The 20,881-nt window shown below is 36.1% G+C and overlaps 1 protein-coding gene across 24 annotated transcripts in view; it reads right to left on the bottom strand.

The window, feature by feature from the left end:
• Positions 1–20,881, bottom strand: part of LOC136039286 (uncharacterized) — a 287,308-nt gene that overhangs the window by 129,953 nt on the left and 136,474 nt on the right. The window lies entirely within an intron of this gene.

Genomic DNA, 20,881 nt, shown 5'->3' with positions numbered 1-20,881 from the left:
ATATATATATATATATATATATATATATATATATATATATATATATATATATATATATATATATATATATATATGTTTTTTTTATATGTTTAATCTCTGATCATTTTTCTAGTAATGCTTGTTAGATTTGGCTCATCCTCCATATGAAAAATTCCCTCCTCTAATGGGAAACTTCTCTGTTGAAAGTTCCACCCCAATAAAATATATCTCCCGTAAAATACATCCTCCTTTAGGATCCCTCTGGATAATTCAATTTTCCCTGAAAATCACCCCCGCACCTAATAAAAAATTCTTACTGACAAATCAGTCTGAAAAATTATCGTTTGCATACTTTCGTTTGAAAAAGAATTTAATTTCTAATCATTTTTCCGATTATCTCCCTTAGCGAATTTTTTTTTTCGTGGAAATCCAAACCTGTTGAAAGTTTCCACAAGACAATGTCCCCGGAATACATCCACATGTAAAATTTAGCTGGCAAATAGAAAAAAAATATAAATAATTCAGTGTAGGAATTCTGTCAGATCCCCCCGTAAATTCCCTCCCTATAGAAAATTCTTTGCATGGAAACCCCACCTCCAAGCAAAAAATCTCTATTCTCCCAAAAAGGTCTGTACACTTCCCAATAACAAATACTTCACACTAACAATGGAAAAATTTCATAGCTTACAGCCCTTTCCCCAAGGGCTCTGGGAGGGGTCAGATTACCTTTAAAGGCATAGTTAATTGGATCTTCCGGCTATTCTGAACAAAATGGCTATATCAAAATTTAGATTGATGAATTTTGGAGAAAAGGGTCGTGGAAGGGGGACAAGCTGCCCTCCAATTTTCTGGTCACTTGAAAAAAGAAAACAAAACTTTCAATTTACATTAGAAAGCACCCTCTCCACATCCCAAGTTGCCATTAGTTTGGCAAGATCACCCCCGGGGAAAAAAGTAAATACGCATCCGTGAACTTTCTTCTGGCAAAAAAGTGAAATTCCACATTTTTGTATATAAGAGCTTGAAAATTCTACAGTAGGATTCTTTGATGCACTAAATCTGATAGTGTGATTTCATTTAGATTCCTTAACTTTCAGGGGGTGTTTCCACCTTAAAATCACCCAAGTTTTCTCAGGCTCGTAGCTTTTGATGAGTAACACAAAACTTGATGATCTTAAATATTTGGAATCAGCATAAAAAGCCGATTCTTTTGATATATCTATTGATATCAAAATTTCATCTTAGAGTTTCGGTTACTATTGAGCCAAGTCGCTCCTTACTTACAGCTTGTTACCACCAACTTTTAGATTAAAATAATCAGTTTATCTTACCACCTTATGTGCAAATTTTACGCTGTATCAAAAGCTTTAAATTAAAAAGCAACATTATTCCCAGGTTCCCATTTTCCCTTTAACACGTGAGTGTTAACGGGAAAGGGAGTGTTATTGTACACCTCCTCACAAAGTGAAGAGGTGTACAATAGATTAACCTTTCCTCCTACTCAAATGGAGGTTCCGTGCCTTAAATAAAACAAACTGCTCGTTAAATTTACCAAGTTTTCAGTTTGTTTAACTCTTCAAAAAAAAATAAATATAAAGCTTGCATTTTTAAAAAGTATATTTTTGTGGAATGAATATGTGTCTTGGAAAGTTAAGATGGGTAAAGTGTTCCACTTTGCATAATTCGTAAATGTCTGTAGCTGTAGAGAAAACTGATTAGTAGGACATCCGTTAATTTATATGTATTATTAGACAAAAGGTGTAAAACTGACTAACAAGTCAGGCTAGCTCATTTGCGAGAGTATCTAAGTTCTGGTCTCAGGGTCAAAGATTCGGGCGTATTGCTAAGCTTCCTTATATTTTGACAAACAATAAGATACTGAAAATGTACTCCATTTGAAAAAAGGAACATTTATAAGGGGGAGTAGGAGGGAGTGAATATTATACTATTTTTCGTGTGTATATGGATATAAAATTCGAGCAATCTTTTCTCTTCGTAAATGGCCATTTCTGAAGTTAGAGATTTGATAAATCTACCTTCTGCTGTTTCACAACTGAGGGACTAGTTTAAATATCTAGGGAATTTTGTGTTTTACTGGAGGGAAAAAGGGGTCAATAAACGTTTATTTTGGGGATGGGGGAGAATATAACAAATCACTTCCATCATCTCAGAAAAGTATGCGCTATGGTTTTTCTTTGTTTATACTTGCCACCAAGCACACTTTGCTACGAGCATTTAGATAAGTTACTTAGTACTTTTGTAACAGCCTGAGGTCTCATAAATTTACGGAGTGATTATTGAACACATCAACTCGTATGCCATAGACTTCAAATATTAAAGACTTCAAAAAAAAGACTTCAAAATAGACTTCAAATATTCAAATATCAAATATTCAAACATTCAAATAAACAAATATTAGAGAAGAAATTACCAGTTTTGTTGCTCAACCTTCCACATGGATAACAAGACTAATGAACGGGAATATTTAGCATTAAAGCATAGTTAAAGCATTTGAGATGGTGCAAAGCTTTTAAAAAATGGTTGTTTACACTTAATTGATATCTCTAGACAAATGTAAACCTAAAACGGCTTTCTTATAGAAATGAAACAATTAAATATGTTTTATAAGTTTCCTGAATCATAAGTTCATTTCTAAATTGAAAGTTAGAAATAAGATTCACCAGAATATTGGAATATACAAGAGCAGACATTCTCTGCTCTTCGAACAGCTGTTAATTAACTCTCAATTAATATTTACTCCCTTACAAGTAAGTTCTATATATTTTGGACAAATACGTCCAAATGAAAACCGTATTGGATGGGAGAAAAGTATTTTATTTTTGGAATTAGGGGCTTGGTCAGCTAGAAAAGGACTGATCGCTCATGATTCAGCTTAGGAATAGAATGGAAGACCAGGAAATCTAGGTTTGGATCCAGCGGAGGTTTAAGTTTATTATCAAGATAAAGAGTTTTTAGGTTTCGAATACTGTTCTAAATTAGATTTACCACCCGAGATATTAGGGACATGGTTTCGTATTTAAGCGAAATGTCTAACATTAAAAAATTGAAAAAAAAGTCTTTGAAAGAAAATGGGAGGCATCAGGTACGAATTGCTCCTGTCACCGATGCAAGTACAGGAGTTGGAGATGTAGCAGACATTCTGACTGGTTCCCAGCAGCTTTTTCATGTAATTAAATAAAAAAAAATTAATTTTTTAGCTGAAAGTAAGGAGCGACATTAAAACTTAAAACGAACAGAAATTACTCCGTATATGAAATGGGTTGTCCCCTCCGCAATCCCTCGCTCTTTACGCTAAAGCTTTTAATTGTTTTAAAAAGTAGAATTGTGGCAAAAAGTCAAACTTTAGCGTAAAGAGCGAGGGATTGCGGAGGGGACAACCCATTTCATATACGGAGTAATTTCTGTTCGTTTTAAGTTTTAATGTCGCTCCTTACTTTCAGCTAAAAAAATTGATCTTTTTTTACTTAATTCCTGAACGTTTTTGAATTAATGCATGTTTGGTTTTGCCTCTCCGCACATAAATTATTAAAATGAAATTTGCATATTAATTCCTTTTTTGGCTAAATGGCTTTCTCTTAGTTTTGATCAGACGATTTTGAGAAATAAGGGGTGAGGAAGGAGGCCTAGTTGCCCCGTAATTTTTCGGTTACTTAAAAAGGCAACTAGAACTTTTAATTTTAACGAAAGTTTTTATTAGTAAAAAATATGCGTAACTTAAGAATTAACTTACGTAACAAACTTTCATAACCTTATATTTTTATTATGTATACGAGGGGGTTTGTACCCTCGTTAATACCTCGCTCTTTACACTAAATCGTAAGTTCCTGAACGTTTTTGAATTAATGCATGTTTGGTTTTGCCTCTCCGCACATAAATTATTAAAATGAAATTTGCATATTAATTCCTTTTTTGGCTAAATGGCTTTCTCTTAGTTTTGATCAGATGATTTTGAGAAATAAGGGGTGAGGAAGGAGGCCTAGTTGCCCCGTAATTTTTCGGTTACTTAAAAAGGCAACTAGAACTTTTAATTTTAACGAACGTTTTTATTAGTAAAAAATATGCGTAGCTTAAGAATTAACTTACGTAACAAACTTTCATAACCTTATATTTTTATTATGTATACGAGGGGGTTTGTACCCTCGTTAATACCTCGCTCTTTACACTAAATCGTAAGTTTTGTCCCAATGCTTTAAGAATGACCCCTGAATCAGAAAGGCCGTAGAATAAATAGTTGAAATTACTAAAAATACTTTAGCATAAAGAGCAAGGTATTTATCTCCTCCTAAATACCTCGCTCTTTATGCTATAGTATTTTTAGAACCCCTCGTATGCGTAATAATCTCTGTTCGTTTTAAGTTTCAATGCTACTTCTTCCTTTCATTTGAAAAAACGTTTTCATGTTTATTTTTCATTGTTTTCTTATAGTAATGCTAGAGAATCCTGCGCCCTTTTCATTGAATTTTTCTTCCCCCATGACAGATTCCTCCAAGGAAAGATCTTCCAACATAGCCCCCTCTCCTCAGCCCCACCCCCAAATAAAATAAAATCCCCCTGAAAACGTCTGTACACTTCCCAATAACCATTACTATATGTAAACACTGGTCAAAGTTTGTAGCTTGCAGCCCCTCCCCCAGGGATTGTGGGGGAGTAAAACATCCCCAAAGACAAAGTTATTATGGTTTTCGACTATGCTGAACAAAATGGCTATCTCAAAATTTTGATCCGTTGACTTTGGGAAAAAATGAGCGTGGGAGGGGGCCTAGATGCCCTCCAATTTTTTTGGTCACTAAAAAAGGACACTAGAACTTTTCATTTCCGTTAGAATGAGCCCTCTTACGACATTCTAGGACCTCTGTGTCGATACGATGACCCCTGGGAAAAAAAAAACAAAAAAAACAAACAAATAAACACGCACCCGTGATTTGTCTTCTGGCAAAAAATACAAAATTCCACATTTTTGTAGATAGGAGCTTGAAACTTCTACAGTAGGGTTCTCTGATACGTTGAATCTGATGGTGTCATTTTCGTTAAGATCCTACGACTTTTAGGGGGTGTTTCCCCCTATTTTCCTAAATAAGGCAAATTTTCTCAGGCTCGTAACTTTTGATGTGTAAGATTAAACTTGATGAAACTTATATATTTAAAATCATCATTAAAATGCAATTCTTTTGATGTAGCTATTGATATCAAAATTCAATTTTTTAGAGTTTTGGTTACTATTGAGCCGGGTCACTCCTTACTACAGTTCGTTACCACGAACTGTTTGAGAAGCGAATGTTTTGAAGTTAACACCCTTGAGTTCCTAGGGATCTTGCATAAGAGCTTAAAGAGGACAATCATCCAGGCTTTTAAACATGCTTATGAGGTGGTAAAGAAAGGAGAGTAGCACATTTTTGTTCGGAGGGGTGATATAATTATTATTTATGTTATTACTCCATCATTATTATGGAACATAATGTTTTGTAAACCTTGTTGGGCTTATAATAGAAAAGAAAAAAAATGTTTACCCGATATTTATGTTAAAAGGAAAAGGAGGGTAGCATAAATTCCTGCTTTTTATTGTTGTTGTTTTTGCTGGGAGGGGGAATAGTCTTGTGTTACTATACTGCGATTTGATTTTTCAAATTCTGTGCCGTATGACCTTGTTTGGCTGGTATATATAACTATGTATCTATTTATACGTAGGTAGTGAGGGGGTTCCAGTTTTAAACACACAGATAGGGAATGTGCATTTGGATCCACTAGCCCCTCAAGACGCTATTATGCACACCTGGGTCTGACGCAATAGTGCGCGTGTATAGTACACCTAAATTATAGGAATTGAGGGTGATGCAATCTTGCATGACTTTACCCCAGGATATCTTTAATGTTCCATAATAGGGTTTGGGGTGTTACATAATAGGAGATGCTACCGTCCACTAGTCAAGAAGGGAATATCTATTCAGATATTTATCTTCATTAGGCTTTTTCAAGACATTCCAAGATGTTTTAAGACATTTTTCTTCATGACATTTTTTAAGACATCTTTCTTCAAGACATTTTTCAAGATATTTTAAGACATTTCAAGACATTTTTAATACATCTTTCTTCAAGGCGTTTTTCAAGACGTTTCAAGACATTTCAAGACGTGTTTAAGACATTCTTCTTCAATACGTTTTTCAGAATGTTTCAAGACATTTCAAGACGTTTTTAAGACATTCGTCTTCAAGACGTTTTTCCAAACGTTTCAAGACATTTTCAAGACATTTTAAGATATTTGTCGTCAAGGCGTTTTTCTTCATGATTTCTTTAGTTTTTATGTACTAGAGGAGTGTTTACTTGTGGTAAGGATGACGCTTTCACACGTGAAATGCGAAACTTGAGCCCCGTGGTTAAATCCCAGCTTCAACGGAGGAGGGCTTAAACGTGGGTATTACGTAGTAGCAGCGCATACGTGGGTATTACGTCAGAACCTCTCATACGTGGGATGTTAAGTAATGACGGCGCATACTGGGGATTTGACGCAATCTTATCTGTGGGATCTTTAGTAATGGTAGTGTACGCGTGGGTGCTACGTAATGACGGCACACACGTGGGATGTGATGCAATCTTACAATTGAAATGTTACGCAGTGGCAGTGGACACATGGAGTGTTAAGGCCGTGATTAAGTGAACTTGAAAACATCGAGGTTCAAAATTGAAGTTAGGTTAGCCTTCTGTCTTTTAGTTCTCTAGAGACCCTCGATTGTCAAAACTTCAAATAGCACCAATTATCAAGTCTTGTGAAAGGTTTTGATAGACAGCTTCCTTTGGCGAGATGCTTCAGCCGAGAAATATTAATATATTTGGCTGCGTCTTGTAAAGCTTGGTTACCGACCAAGGGAGAAGAGAAAATGAGCGAAAGAGCACTATCATTCTCAAGTACAAAATGCCCATGTATATGAAGCTGTGACGGCATGCATAGATTGCAATTTAAAATATATTGTTTTTTCCACTTTCTTTCCTAGGGATATGCTATTTAAAATACCTCAGTTGATTAATTCGGAACTAAACACCAAACTTAGTCGAAAGCTTTCTTCGAGAATTCTTAGAAAACCAAAGTTTTCTTACGAATTAAATTGAAAAAAATTAAATGAAAGTAAGGAGTGACATTAAAACTTAAAACGAACAGAAATTGCTTCGTATATGAAAGGGACTGCTTCCTTGTGAACGCCCCGCTCTTTACGCTAAAGTTTTTTACTGTTTTAAAAATAGAGTTAAGAGAAAGAGTTGGACTTTAGCGTGAAGAGCGGGGCGTTGATGAGGAAGCAGCCCCTTTCATATATGAAGTAATTTCTGTTCGTTCCGCAGATGAATAATTAAAATGAAATTTGCCTATTTGTTTTTTGGCTAAATGGGTTTCTCATAGTTCTGATCGAATGATTTTCAGAAAAAAGAGGAGCGGGGATGGAGGTCTAGTTGCCCTCCGAGTTTTTGGCTACTCAAACTTTTAGTTTTTCACGAATGTTTTTATTAGTAAAATTATTAGTAGTAATTTTTTTTATTAGTTAAAGATATACATAACTTACAAATTAGCTTGCGTAACGAACTTCTGTATTCTCATATTTTTATTACATATATGAGGGGGTTCACCCCCTCGTCAGTACCTCGCTCTTCACGCTAAAGCTTAATAGTTGAAATTTCTAAAAATACCTTAGCGTAAAGAGCAAGGTATTAGGAGGAGTTGAGCCCCTCATATGCGTAATAATTTCTTTTCCTTTAACCATAAATTATTATGAAATATTTACAGGAATTAATATTTACAGGAGAATAATAACAGGAATATTCTGTTCCTTTCGGTTGAAAAAACTTTGTCATATTTATTTTTTCATCGTTTTTTTAAATAATGCTAGAAAATCCTGCGCTCCCTTCATGGAAATTTTCTTACTCCTTGGCAAATTCCTCTATGAAAAGTCCCCCAACATATCCCCCTCTTCTCATCCCCTGCCCCCAATCAAATGAAAACGCCCCTGAAAACATCTGTACAATTTCCAATAACCATATGTAAGCACTGGTCAGTGTTTGTGACTTGTGGCCCCTCCCACGGGGACTGTGGGGGAGTAAGTCGTCCCAAAAGGCATAGTTATAAGGATTTTCGACTACGCTGAATAAAATGGCTATCTCAGAATTTTGATCCGGTGACTTTGGGAAAATAATTAGCGTGGGACGGGGGCCTAGGTGCCCTCCGATTTTTGTCACTCAAAAAGGGCACTAGAACTTTTCATTTCCGTTAGAATGAGCCCTCTCGCAACATTCTAGGATCACTGGGTCGATACGATCAACCCCTGGAAAAAAACAAAAAAAAACAAATAAACACGTATCCGTGATCTGCCTTCTGACAAAAAATACAAAATTCCACATTTTCAAACAGTTCGTGTTAACGAACTGTGGTAAGGAGCGACCAGGCTCAATAGTAACCGAAACTCTAAAAAATAGAACTTTGATACCAATAGTTACATCAAAAGAATGGCATTTTAATGCTGATTTTAAATGTGTAAGTTCCATCAAGATTAGTCTTAACCATTAAAAGCTACGAGCCTGAAAAAATTTCCCTCATTTTAGAAAATAGTGAAAAAAAACCTAAAAGTCACACGATCTTAACGAAAGTCAAACAATCAGATTCAGCGTATCAGAGAACCTTATTCTAGAAGTTTCAAGCCCCAATCTACAAAAATGTGGAATTTGGTATTTTTTGCCTGGAAGACAAATCACGGATGCGTGTTTATTCGTTTTTTTTTCCAGGGGTGATCGTATCGACTCAGAGGTCCTATAATGTCACAAAAGGGCTCATTCTAACGGAAATTAAAAGTTCTAGTGCCCTCTTTAAGTGACCAAAACAATTGGTGGACACCTAGGCCCCCTCCCACACTCATTTTTCCCCAAAGTCACCGGATCTAAACTGTGAGACAGCCATTTTATTCACCATAGTCCAAAAACCCAATAACTAGGTCTTTGGGACGACTTATTCCCATGCAATCCCCGTGGGAGGGGCTGCAAGTTACAAACTTTTACCTGTGTTTACATATAGTAATGGTTACTGGGAAGTGTACAGACGTTTTCAAGGGGATTTTTTTGGATTGGGGGGATATTTGAGGGGGGAGGGTTACCGGGGAGGATCTTTCCATGGAGGAACTTCTCATAGGGAAGAGACTTTCAATGGAGGGGGCGCAGGATTTTCTAGCATTATTTAAAAAAAAACGAAAAAATAAATATGAAGTTTTTTCTACTGAAAGTGAGAAGCAGCATTAAAACTTAAAACGAAAAGAAATTATTACGCATGTGAGGGGTTTGCCTCCTCGTAATACCTCGCTCTTTACGCTAACGTATTTTTAGTAATTTCAACTATTTATTCTACGGCCTTTGTGATTCAGGGGTCATTCTTAAGGAATTGGGACAAAATTAAAGCTTCAATGTAAAGAGCGAGGTATCGACGAGGGGTGAGCCCCCTCATATACGCAATAAAAACATACGAATATTGAAGTTCGTTACGTAATTTAATTCGTAAGTTACGTATATTTTTTACTTACGAAAACGTTCGTAAAAATATAAGTATAGTTGCCTTTTTAAGTAATCAAAAAAATGGAGGGCAACTAGGCCTCCTCCCTCGCTCCTTTTTTCTCAAAATCTTCCGGTTAAAACTATGAAAAAGCCATTTAGCCCTAAGAAATTAATATGCAAATTTCGTTTTAATTGTTTATATGCGGAGAGCCAAGATCAAACCATGCATTAATTTAAAAACGTCTAGAAATTAATAAAAAAACAAAGTTTTTCTAAATGAAAGTAAGGAGCGACATTAAAACTTATAACGAACAGAAATTACTCCGTATATGATAGGGGCTTTTCCTCCTCAACGCCCCGCTCTTTAAGCTAAAGTTTGACTCTTTCTGTTAACTCTACATTTTCAAACAGTAAAAAACTTTAGCGTAAAGAGCGGGGCGTTGAGGAGGAAAAGCCCTTTCATATACGGAGTAATTTTTGATCGTTTTAAGTTTTAATGTCGCTCCTTACTTTCACTTAAAAAAGCTTGTCTTTTTTTGTTTTATTGTAGATAGGAGCTTGAAACTTCTACAGTAGGATTCTCTTATACGTTGAATCTGATGGTGTAAATTTCGTTAAGGTTCTATGACCTTTAGGGGTTGTTTTCCCCTCACCTGTGCTTCCAAACTTTAGTCTCTAGATCGCACATGAAAAATTCAGGATCAAAAATCCGTCGGCAATCCTTCAATAGTCGCAATCCAAGTTTCTACCACCAGTCACTATCCGGTAGGGCAACGGGGAAGAAGCTAGAGGGTTCTGCTCCGCCTCAAGGTTTGTTGCTTGACCTAAATCTCTTGATTTGTCTAGTTCTTCGGCGTACCGCATTATTAGGTATTTTGGATATTTGCATCTACCAATCTCCAAATACTTTTTACAAAGGCGATGTCTATGTGTGGTAACACTTTTAAGATGTATACCTCGCTTTGATTTAATTTTCCCCATGATTCCGGCTTTGTGTGCACAACTTTACTGAAGGCTCCTGATTATTTCTCATTTCTAGGTTTCTTCATTGCATTGAAATGATTAATGAGAACTTCACACTCTATTAACAAGCAGCTGATTATATCAGCTTGTCATTTTGGTCTCTAGGGGATGTTATCGGCGATCTGAAACGATTCTTACTGCAACTGACTTGTAAAAATTTCAGGTAGCTGAAAATATTCTAGGGGACTGTTAGAAAACAGGAAAATACATCAAAAAATGGTTCCAATCATCTTACAGGTTATTGTCTTTTGCTCATGATAGTACTGATTTTGTTCTAAAAGCAATATCCTTTATAGAGTACAATAGTGAAAAAGAGCTAGACATTTTCTAAGATTTCTAAGCAATTAGAGGAAATAGAGCAAAATCCTTGCAAACATTTTGTAGCATCTTCAAAAAGCCATGGCCTGATATTAAAAGCGGCATCTTCCGCCAATGAATACTTGAGTACATTTTAAATATAAATTTTCAATTTAACATGGGATTTTCGAGTTCCATCAGTTCACTTAATCACGGCCTTAAATAATACCGCAAGAGATTTTTTCTTCAGGATTTCTTTTTCTTTCAAGGTGTTTTTCTCAGGGAACTTTTATATTCTAAAGAATGTTGCCCCCATTAGGATTCGAAAGGGGCATTCCCATCCAATGGAAGGGTGCCCTCGACGGCTGTACTATGAAAACCTTTCTAATATTATGGTTCAGGAAACAGATTCTACGAAATAACAAATTCCACACGCAATAAGAATCTGCTGTACCGTTTACTGGCTCGATTAAGTGGTTTCAAACTCTTTCCGCATGAGAGTGCATAAGCATTCCTATGCTATTGATTTTTGGTCTATTAAATATACCTGACTACTACTAGGTTACTACTGTTCTAACAGGACCTAGACAGTTATCAAAACACAGAAAAGGCCCTTAAAACTCAACAAACGAAAAACAAAACGTAAGAAAAACAAAAAAACTATGAAATTAGATAACAGTTGGAGTCCTAGCAAGCATTTTCAGAGGGGAGGGGGGGGTAATATAAGAAGTAAATTTTTAGCCATATTAAGAACTAATTCTGAGAGCTTTTAGTAAAAATCCCACGTTTGTCTAACCCAACACTATTTATAGTACGCCACCGTGACTATATGTGGCTAACCCATACTAGCAATCAGCTCCAGAGGGCAGGTAGGAGGTTATTACTATGGGTAGAGCTCTTTTTACGCTTTAGTTCACGTTTTACAAGAGTCCTAAAAGCAAAAATAAAGAATTTTGGATTCCTTTTGGTTGGAATTGCTGTTTTGCACCACAAAATGGTGGAAAACGCTGCATTTCTATAGGACACTCTTTTCTTCTACTATAATAAATGTTTACGTCAATTATACAGGATTACATGCACCTTTTTAAAAGAATGCACTACCGTAGGGCTTCGCTGCCTGTGAAACTCGAGGCTCAATATGCGTATAGTTTTTTTGATAATTCTAAATGAATTGACTATCTCAGAATTTACACACAATTTTGCGTTTTTTGGCCAGAATTGTTATTTTCGCATCCCAAATTGGTTAAAATTTTCCCTTTGTTGTCAGACAGTCTATTTTGGCAAAAAAAAGTGTCTATATTAACCCTTTTTTTGTAGGACTACCTACACCTTTAGAAACGAATAAAACACAGTACGGCATTACTGCCTCTGAAACTTGAGGTTCAATATGCGGAGAATTATTTGATAATTCTAAGTCAATTGACTATCTCAGAATTTCCACACAATAGCTTTTTGCCTTCTCTTGGCTAGAACTTCCGTTTTGCACCGCAAATCGGCTGGAAACGCCACTTTGCTGGAGGACAGACTTTTTGGCTAAAATATGTTAACTATGTAACAATATGTAACAATATGTCTAAATATGTAATAGTTAACTATGCTAATTGTTTATTTTGGAGGACTACCTGCAACTTTAGAGACAAATGTGCCACTCTACGGCGTTACTGCCTCTGAAACTCAAGGCTGAATATGCGTATAATTTTTTTGCTAATTCTAAATAAATTGACTTTCTCAGAATTTTGAAGTAATAGCTTTTTGTCATTCCTCTGGCTAGCATCGTTGTTATGCACCACAAAATATTTTAAAACACCATTTTGCTGGGGGAGAGTCTTTTTGACCAAAATAAATATCTATGTTAACCGTTTATTTTGTAGGACTACCTGCACCATTACAACCGAATGCGCCGCCGTACACCATTACTGCCCCCTGGCACCCTTTATCATTCCTAAAACATTTTAGCATTTTGAAAATAAAGTAATATAAAATTCTTCTTTCGCCGCTTGTAACCCTGGCTACATCGATTCCACCTTCAATTTTGCTGGCTTCTACCCTGGTTCAATCGATTCCTCTTCCGGCTACGCCCCCTCCAATCCCAACTCCAAGCATGACTCTGTTTGCCTCAGTTCTACATTTCCCACTTCTGTCCCTGATTCCACAATTCTGATTCCATCAATTCCGCTCCAAGTTCCACCAATTCCAAGATTTTGTATGCGGCTACCACCGTGGTAATGTATGGCAGGCAAATGGCACCACTCTTGTGCACATTATCACACCTAAGCGTTTTTTCAGCTCTTCCCCTCAAAAATAAATTTATCGACAAAAAATAACCAATGTTTTATTTGAACAGCGGAAACTTGCGATTTCATTGCTAGATTGCGATGTTCCATGACGATTCCTAGCCCGTGACACTCAAAGGCTGACAAATGAAACCCTATAGCAAGCATTATTATACATATGACATTTTTGAGCATTTTCCAGAAAAGATATTTGTTCATACCAAAATCATTGGTTTAAACTTCATGTAAAATCCCCAACAGCGTTCCTTCCTATGATTCCTCGAATTTGAGGCCAGCGTAGAACAATGTACCACTCCCGATCCACACCCTTCTGACGCATATAATCCCACCTAAGGGTTTTTTCAACCTTTGTCCCTCAAAAAACTAAAAATGACCAGTATTTTTATTTGAACTTGTTCCGTGCTGACGTTTGGACGTGAAACTTTTTGCAGGTTAAATTTTCTCTTTGTGAAACTTGTGAATTAATTTTTTTCTTTGTTAAACTGATTCTGTTCATAGAACCTATCGTATGTTAATTATGTTGATGGAACTTGGTGCGCACTGATCGTTGTTCGTGAAAATTGTTGCACGTTCAATTTTCTCTCAACTGATTTGTTAATGGAACTTGTTGTGTGCTGATTTTTCGTTCTTGGGGGTATTTACATGCTGATTTTTATTCGTGAAACTTGTTGTATGTTGATTTTAGTTTGTGAGACTTTTTCTTCTCGTAAAACTAATTTTATTCATGGAACTTGTAGCGTGTTGATTTTTTGTTCATGGAAATTGTTGAATGCTGATTTTTGTTCATGAAATTTGACGCATAATGATTTTTCTGTTCCAGAAACTTGTACATTGATTTTTCTTCTCGTGGAACTTATTTTGTTCATGGAACTTACTGCGTATTGATTTTTTGTTTATGGAACGTGTCGTGTACAGATATTCACCCGTGAAACTTGTTGTGTCTTGATTTTTTTCGTGAAACTTGTAAATTTAATTTTTCCTCCTCGTGAAACTAATTTTGCTCTTTAAACTTGTTGCGTGTTAATTTTTTGTTTCTGGAACTTGTTGCATGTTGATTAACTTTTCATAAGACTTGTGCATTAATTTTTATCTTCGCGTAACTTTTCCCTTCGAATGTTGTTCACGGAAACTATTACGTGCTGACTTTTGTTCTCTGAATTTGTTGTGCAATGATTTTTGTTCGTGAAACTTGCTGTCTGTCGATTTTTCTCTTCGTGAAACTTGTAAAGTGATTTTTGTTTTCCCTCAGGAAACTGATTTTGTTCTTAAGATTGTTGCGTGCTGATTAAATTATCTTGGAACTTGTTGCCTGGTGATTTTTATTCATGAAACTTGTTGCACGTAGATTCTTTCTCGTCGTGAAAATTGTACATTGATTTTTTTCCTCGTGAAAGAGATTTTGTTCTTGGAATTTGTTGCGTGCTGATTTTTATTCGTAAAACTTGTTGCACGTTAATTTTTTACTACCATGTGTAGGATAGTTGTAGATTTTGTCAGGCTTGTAACAGTCCCCAAAGCCTAACCTAACCCAGTACGAGTTTCATGAGCAAAATGTATTTCACGAGGTGAAAAATCAATGTAGAATTGAAGAAGAAAAAAATCAATATGCAACAAGTTTCCTGAACAAAAGTCAGCACACAGTAAGGGCCAGGAACAAAAATCATCAAGTAAAAAGTTCATGAACAAAATCATTTTCAAGACATGAAAAAATCAATTTACAACATACATGAAAATAAAAAATCAACCTGCAACAAGTTTCCATGCAACAAAAAATCAGTACACAGCAAGTTCCATGAACAAAATCAGTTTCAGGTGGACAAAAATCAATATTCAAGTTTTACGGAGAGAGAAGTCCACATGCCACAAGTTTCATGAATAAAAATCAGCATGCCGCTACACGTTTACCGCCATTATATAACATCCCACGTGTGCAGGGTCATTACGTAACACCAACGTGTGCACTACCAATAGGTAACACCCACGTTTGTCCCCTCCTCAGTTGCAAGTGGTGATTTTCACACGGGCCCAAAATCAAAGGAATGTCGGGCCCGAAGTTTCTTTATTGCATAAAAACTGATGAAATCATGAAGAAAAACACCTTAAAGAAAACGTCTTGAAATGTCTTGAAATATCTTGAAAAAGTCTTGAAGAAAAATGTCTTTAAAAATTTCTAGAAATATCTTGAAAAACCTCTTCATGAAAAATGTCTTAAAAAACGTTTTGGAAAATCTTGAAACGCCTTGAAGAAAAACGCCTTAAAAAAAACATCTTGGAATGTCTTGAAACCCTTGAAAAAAACCAATGAAGAAAATTTTCTTGAAAAAGGGAAAAATGTCCCTGCTTGACTAGTGGACTCTAACATCTCCTATTATGTAACACCTCAAACCCTATTATGTATCATTCAAAGGAATCCTGGGGTAGGGTTACGCAAGATTGCTGCATCCTCAATTCCTATGATTTTGGTGTACTATACATACACACTAATGCGTCAGACCCAGGTACGCGTCTTAACATCTTTAGGGTCTAGTAGCTCCAAATATATACCCCTATCTGTGCGTTTAAAACTGGAGCCCCCTCACTACTTACGTACTGTTATCACCCCACTTTAGAATAGCCTAACATAGTTTCAATTCCAAGTCTTTGCACCTGTTTAGGTTCAAATAGTTTTTAGAGTTTTGGTTACTATTGAGCCGGGTCGCTCCTTACTACAGTTCGTTACCACGAACTGTTTGATTAACTATTCTTCTAATTAACAATTAAGGCAAATTCACTTGGACAACTTTGGAAGTGACAGGATCGAATTTGTGAAACCTATTTTGTAGACTTATAGCATAAGTAAACCTTTAGCAAACCCTAGAAAAGACAATAACAAAGTTCTACCACGAAACTATGGGACGTTGGACGAAACAAATTCTTGATGTTTATTCTGCTTTGATAAATATTGTTGGTGTCCATTTGGAAAAACCTTTTTTCTTTTCCAGACTCAAAAGAAAAGGAAGTATTTTACCGAGGCAGAGTTAATAAGAGAAATGTCAAGCCAGATTATGTCCTCAACATTAGAGAGATGTGACCTTGCATCAGAAAAGCAGCGACCTATAGAATAAGATTAAGTCGAAACTACAAAGAAAGTAAGAGACAAAATAAAAGAGGGTCTCAGGATATTCTGACATAGAAAAAAGCCACGAAAGGAACAATTAAAGTAGTTACGGCAGTAGTCAAATGAAAAGTTATGTACATCAAGCCATACTTGTTCGATATAAAGAACTCCTTGTCCAGGAGCTTCTTACTAAAAATTTACCAAAGTAATAAGATGCAAATATTTTGGCCGAAAAAAAGTTTTGGGTGAGATATTGGCCGAGAGGTCTTGGCAGGCATTTTTTTTCAAACGTTGTCACCCCCAGAAAAAAAAATGTATTTTTTGTTATTCTTGGGGATTTTCAATCCCCAGGATAGAAACCTGGATTGCCAATCCAGGGGATTTTTCCGAAGATCTTGCGATTTGAATTTTTAGCTTAAGATCTTGAGAAAAGCAAAAAGCATATTAGGCACCTCCCTTAAAAATTTTATCAAGTTCGCATATTGTTATTATTTCGTGGCTTGATATTCCTTTCAAACCTTGAAATATTTTTAAGTGGATCTTGGGAATTGTTAAATTCACATTTGCAAACCTGCTGTGTCGACATGTTTATGTAATATTCACGAGATAGAAAAAGTAAAGATCATGGCACAAAATTTTAGAATTTTTACCAGTGGCGTACAATCTACGTTTCAAGGCTCCTCAGTCAGTAATTATAATAAGAGGGGGAGCAGATATTTCTTGATGTCATATACCATTCCCATTCACCTTCCCTAGATTTTTCAGGTAACCATTAAGAGCTGAGTCGGCTGTGGCTGAGCTTACAGACTCACACTTTGAGCCCATTCCAAACCGAGTAGCCAACAGTACCAGGACTCACATTCTTGTCCACATGGACAAAGGATTTCTAATCTAGTGTGATAACAACTTGGTTAGGAAGGATTCAAAAAAGCAATGGTAATAAAATTTCTAGCTCTTAAGTTTCTTTTTTCTGCAGTATATTCCGTTACAATGAGCCGGCACGTAATATTCTCGGCAAGAATTTACTCTTTTGTTGTTTTTTATATACGGTTATGTTACTAAACTCATCGTTGTGTTTTATTTCTTCCAAAGATTTTAAGCTAATTGACCCAGTGCAGCATTAATGTCACGATAAGTAGCACAAAAGTAGCCTACTACATAAGGCTCCCTTAGTATGCCTACTTTTTGATGAAAGTAGTCCTGTTTGCATACTTTCTGCAAATAGTAACAGTTTAGCACTATTTTGTGGGCTATAAGGCATTCCCAAAACTAAATTATAGAACGAGGGTGATATTCTCACTAGTCTCGTAACATTGGTAAGGATAGGACTATACGGTGCGCCATCAATTAAAAGCAATAACATGCTGAGAGTCTCAATGATGGAAACTGAATAAATCAATGTACTATATCTCCGACAAAGTTCGAATGAAGCTGATGCATTTCCGCATAACTTAGGGTTCCTGTAGTGTTGTAGGAGTGAATTGCTAATGGCTGGTAATTCGGAAAGGTACGCATCAAAGGGTCATGTCCTATTTGATTTTTTTTGGAATGCCTCCTCGCACCTTATCAGATTCAGTATTCAGCATATTTAAGGGACCGTTTGCCAAATCTGCCGTACTTAAAAGTAGTATAGGGTCTCCAGCTATGGAGTTTACACCCATATTTGGGCACTAATAATTGCCTATACGGAACTAGAGCATTGACCTTCTTACACAATCATACTACAAGAAATAATTCATTGGCATAATCCAGCGGGCATCTAATTTTCAAACACCTGTCTGAACATAATTGACAAGATTCGTAAACCGTTTCATTTAATTTCAAATTGGACTATTTGAGTTTTTGATAAAGCATGGAACCTTACACGACAGTATATGTGACATAGACACAGTGTAACCGCTTGTGTTATCATATTCATCGTAATGAGTGTTTATATCGACACTTCTTTTAGAGGGAATGTTCATCCATGACCCTTTCTCCAAGTTCTCCGATACACCTCCCCTCTCATCTTTTCGCCCCCTTTTTTGTACTTTGTTTTTTTAAGTTGATTTTAACTTATTGGGTTTTACTTAGAATTTTTTGCAACTCTTTTTTTCATGTCTTAAAATGATACAAAATACACTTACATTAAAAGAAATTCACGTATAATACTTTTAAAATACAAAATGGAAATGGTATAGATATTTTAGTCGTTATTTTTCCTCTTTGTCAGGAAAAACGTGTTTCCCGTTAGAGTTAGAATTTTTTTGGAACTTCGAAATTTTTCGACTCAAAATGTTTTGGACTCAGAATCCTTAGGCTACTGGGAGCTTGTTCTGTCAGGTGATGTTTTTGGAGGATTGCTATATGATAATAGGTTGTGATATTGATAGAAACTTTAGCCAATTATTTCCAAATCTTCTGTGATATTATCGTAACCTTGTCTAATATTGTCAAACATCTTGCACGACATTATTAAACCTTACCTGATATGTCAAGATTCCTCTATTGCATGATCGAAACCCTACGTGGTATCATCAATATCAGCACACAAACACAAAGACAGACACAGAGACAGCAAACGGCAGCTCTGACACAAAGGCAGAGAGAGAGAGAGAGAGAGAGAGAGAGAGAGAGAGAGAGAGAGGGGTTATATATATATATATATATATATATATATATATATATATATATATATATATATATATAAATAAGTTGTCTGTCTGTGGATCAGGTGACGTCAAGTTTCTGTGTTGACTGACGTCATGAAATTAGTTGTCGTCATTTTTGCTTTGACGGTGACGTCATTAACGGTATTTGAACGCAAAACCGCGCAGTTAGATGAAAATCCACCTGGACAGCGAGAGTCAAAACATATCAAAACTGAAAATGGTAGCGATGATGATTGGGTTTGGGATTTTGACTTGGATAAGGTCATCAATGCCTACCAGATTTAAGTTAAAGAAACAAAGGTTCGTCGATATGTACTTCATAGTGACGCTGAAAAATAAAGAAGAAAAAGAAAACTGAAAAAAGAAAAAAGGTAAAAAACTAAAAAAAAACTAAAAAGAAAAAACACTCAAAGAGAAATTACAGACCGAGACACAAATGACGACCGAGACAGAGGGAATATAAGTGACGACCGGGAACCTCAAAGAGAAATTACAGACTGGGACACCCGGACACAAATCACGACCGGGACACAGGGAATATAAATGACGACCGGGACACAGGGACACAACTACAACGGGGACACTGGGGGCACAGGCGGGATATATAAATGACGACCGGGACACAGGGATTGTTGGAATAGAAATTACAGACCAGGACACCGGGACACAAATGACGACCAGTACAACGGGACACAGGGAATATAAATGACGACCGGGACACTCAAAGAGAAATTACAAACTGGGACACCGGGACACAAACGACGACCGGGACACAGGGAATATAAATGACGACCGGGACACAGGGACACATCATTAGAATAATGAGGTATAGATCTGAGTACGGATTGTTTTTCCCATGGACAATTATATGTTGCATGTTCAAGAGTCAGTAAACCTGACAATCTATTTATAAGCACAGACAATGGGACAGCGAAGAATGTTGTATATTCGCATGTTTTACGTAGTTAAAAACATATATTTATATCTATCTCTATTCACAGGTGGGACACAGGGACACAACTACAATGGCGCGTAACTAATATGGCGCGTAACGACTTACGCGCGCGGGGGGGCTTGGGGGGGGTGCGAAGCGCCCCACCAACTAGGTGTTGGGGTGGCGCGAAGCGCCACCCCAACAGCTAGTATATATATATATATATATATATATATATATATATAACCGCTGCTTACATTATCCATTGAGATTTGGGACGGTGATCATAGTCACGATGATTAGAAAAGGCACATTTTAAGACTTGGAAAATATTATCCGTATGGAAATCCTAAAGCAATGAACTCTACAACGTACACAAATTGAGATCAATAATCAAGTATCAATGAATAAGTATCAAATTATCAATAATCAAATTGAATCGAAAAAAAGAGAAATTGCCACAAATAAGAGTAGGGCTACCAGCCTTGACCCTTTCAAAGCTAGAACATCGTTTTTACTGAAAACAAAAACCATTCCAAATAATCTCTTTTTGCCATCATTTTTAACCTTTTTCGATAATATTTTTTTTTAAATTAGCAACCGTTGTAATTTTCAGGAATCAGCATCATTATATTTTAAGCAAACAGTCTAGTTTCTTTATTTTAACTTGCGGTATATCTTTATCTATGCTTTCTTCTTATAAAATCTATTTGTTTAAAACGTATTGGAAATCAATTGCTAGATCATTTATTGTTCTTCCATTCAAAACAATGCTCCAACAAACTAAACTACCAATGTTACCAAGATTACCAATTTCGTTAAAAAAAAACTTAGTTTTGGGCCAAATGTTTATTAAATAGAATCCCAAAAAAAAGTTCTAACCCAACTAATTCTTTTTTTGCTGATAGGCCAAGAACTTGTTGCCCTTAGCTACAAGTTTCAAGACTACAATCTTTTTAGCTAAAAGTTTCAAGGCTATGAAAGAAGTTTTTAGCTCATATCTGGAACCCACTTTTGGAGAGCAATTGCCCCTAACCTATTTTTTGTGTGAAATTTTCTTTAGATTATG

The sequence above is a fragment of the Artemia franciscana genome, chromosome 19, assembly GCF_032884065.1.
Source record: "Artemia franciscana chromosome 19, ASM3288406v1, whole genome shotgun sequence".
Taxonomy (NCBI): domain Eukaryota; kingdom Metazoa; phylum Arthropoda; class Branchiopoda; order Anostraca; family Artemiidae; genus Artemia; species Artemia franciscana.
The sequence above is the reverse complement of the archived record's forward strand: the minus strand, read 5'-3'. Positions and strand labels throughout refer to the sequence as shown.